Source organism: Tachypleus tridentatus, chromosome 6 (genome assembly GCF_004210375.1).
Source record: "Tachypleus tridentatus isolate NWPU-2018 chromosome 6, ASM421037v1, whole genome shotgun sequence".
Classification (NCBI taxonomy): Eukaryota; Metazoa; Arthropoda; class Merostomata; order Xiphosura; family Limulidae; genus Tachypleus; species Tachypleus tridentatus.
The window spans coordinates 123,238,604-123,240,994 of NC_134830.1; the positions used below are offsets into that span (position 1 = coordinate 123,238,604).

A 2,391-nucleotide genomic window follows, 5' to 3' on the forward strand; every position below is an offset into this window, starting at 1 on the left:
TTTTATTTGAAAACAATGAAGGTCAGTGACAAATTTAATGTGTTCATTATTACATGAACAGTTATATAACCAATCGTGAGAATAAAATGAGGGGTCATTTGTGATAACTGCAGGATAATTTAACACATTATCAAAATTGTCATTTAAACACAACAATTATTGTTTTAATAAGTCATTCAAACGCGGACAATACTCTTTTAACAAAACACTCAAGAGTTGACATTCTTGTTTTAATAAAGCATTCAAACGTGGTCATTATACAATGCAGATAATAGAAGTTGTACTGATTCCAACAAAATGAACCAAATAAAAGTCAAATATCTACATGTGACATCCACGTCTAAAGTAATAATAACTTACAAGTGACATGTGTTATGTTTCGAACAATTAGCTGATAAACATTGAGTATACACGTACTTACATGAACACAACAAACATAAATATGAGTAAGAAACGCAGTGTCAATATTGAAATTTAATACTTTCACATAGCGTGACGTCATGGACCTACTGAAGGAAGCACGTCAATCAACTTTACTGAATATCTTCTACGTGTTAGGGTTAAACTGTTTCAGTTTTGTGTAGTTCTGTCATTTGACTGAAAAGAGAAAAAGAAATATTACACCTGAAAATTCAAATTCTATAAAGAAATATATATATAATTAAAAGCATCATTGCAAACCATTCAAGTATTTGGTATTATTCATATTAAACATTCTATATGAATTTAAAGTAACCATCATCAGCAGATGTAGAACAATGGAACAACATAAACATATCATGATATCTCTTCATTGTGTGGAATATTAACACAGTTGAGAAATACTCGACTAAAAATTTAGTAAATTTAGTTTTTAATGAATAATTCTCAAGATATTGTGAACTTCGTTTTACTATAAGTTTAAGGCAAATAAAGTAACAATCTATAATTCAAAATTTCTATTAATTACAGCAATATTCAATTAGATATTTCACTAACTGATTTAAATGAGTTATTCAGGTATGACACCTAATATTAACTTATGCAAATATAGATCATTAATAAATATTCTCAAGTTAGTTTTCTCATATTTAATACTGTTCAATACAATAACTAAACGATAAAATATGGAGATTTTTGTAGCATTCAAAATATGTATTTATTTTATACGATTATATAGGTGATTTACTAGAGATGCTTTGTAAACTAACCTGTGTTAATGGGGTAAAAATGATATCACTAACCAAGAGTTACTAACCACAATAATCCTCCTGAAGAAAAGAGGCAGTGGTTTATCTGAGAAGGTTGTATCTAGGAACATTATGTTTTGAAAAAGGTTAGTTACATGTCCTTTGTTAGTTACAAACAAAAATTAATAATTCATCACTGAGAAAAATGTGTAAAGATGTTCAGCAAAGTGAATATTTGTAAAAATCGTTTGTAATAATATTTTACACGAATTTGACTTAATCACTTTTTAAATCTCTCTTCACAATAAAACAAGTAATTCAACTGAAGTAACCCTAATATTTATAATACATTTTATCTCAATACGATGCTTGATTTCAAATCTATTTATCAAAGAAACCTTTCTCAGCTACATTACACCCTTCCTCTATATTCTGAAACGTCTCATGAAATGTCATATCCACTTTCAAAGGCCCTACTGTCACGTGACTTTAATGTTCCCTGTATGGTTGGAGGAGGTTCGTAGGATGATCTGTACCCGCAAGCTACGTATATTGGTTGATTTTCTGTAGGTAAAAGAAACAGTTGTGCTATACACAACTTTTGATAATATTGAAATCGTTCCACAATTAATAACAAGAGAAAAATATAGTTTGTGTATTTGTTAAAGTGTAAGGATTAAAAGAAATATAGAATTTTTGTGTCCATTTAAACCAAAATGTCACAATAGTTAAACATTATAGTTCATCATCAACTGACCATACTTCAGTGGTTTATCTACAATTATAAGTCTTTTAAACTTGTCAATCTGGCTAGTATTACGTACCTAACATGAAGTGGTAGAAGAACGACCATTACGACAACATAAGATAACGTAACGACTGATTTACTTACTTTCCACTATGTGTTCCTTCTTCAAACAAGCCCAAGCAACTACCACAGCACAAACAATAACTGTAAGGGAAATCGCAACAGGAATTATGAAATATAACCGGATATAGAAAGGTCCTTCTTCTGTTTCCTGAGCTGACTTAACTCCTATAAGCAGGAAATAGCTGCTGATTTCAATTTACCAAGACAAACAGGTATAACTAACGTTTACTAAAGTAATTAAAATATTATTTACATATTACAGTCCACATTCACTAACCAACACTTAACAGTTTAAGCCTATCTTATGTTCATACCCTTATCTCTGTTAGTTTAACTCTTTGAACTTCCCAA

General features: G+C 29.7%; 1 long non-coding RNA gene across 1 annotated transcript; it reads right to left on the reverse strand.

Annotated features, from left to right (window-relative positions):
* On the reverse strand, nt 1-2,391 carry LOC143251445 (uncharacterized). Its single transcript, XR_013028561.1, has 4 exons — nt 2,062-2,391; nt 1,568-1,733; nt 1,191-1,290; nt 1-597 (listed from the first exon to the last, which is right to left on the reverse strand). It is a non-coding gene; the product is annotated as an uncharacterized LOC143251445 (long non-coding RNA).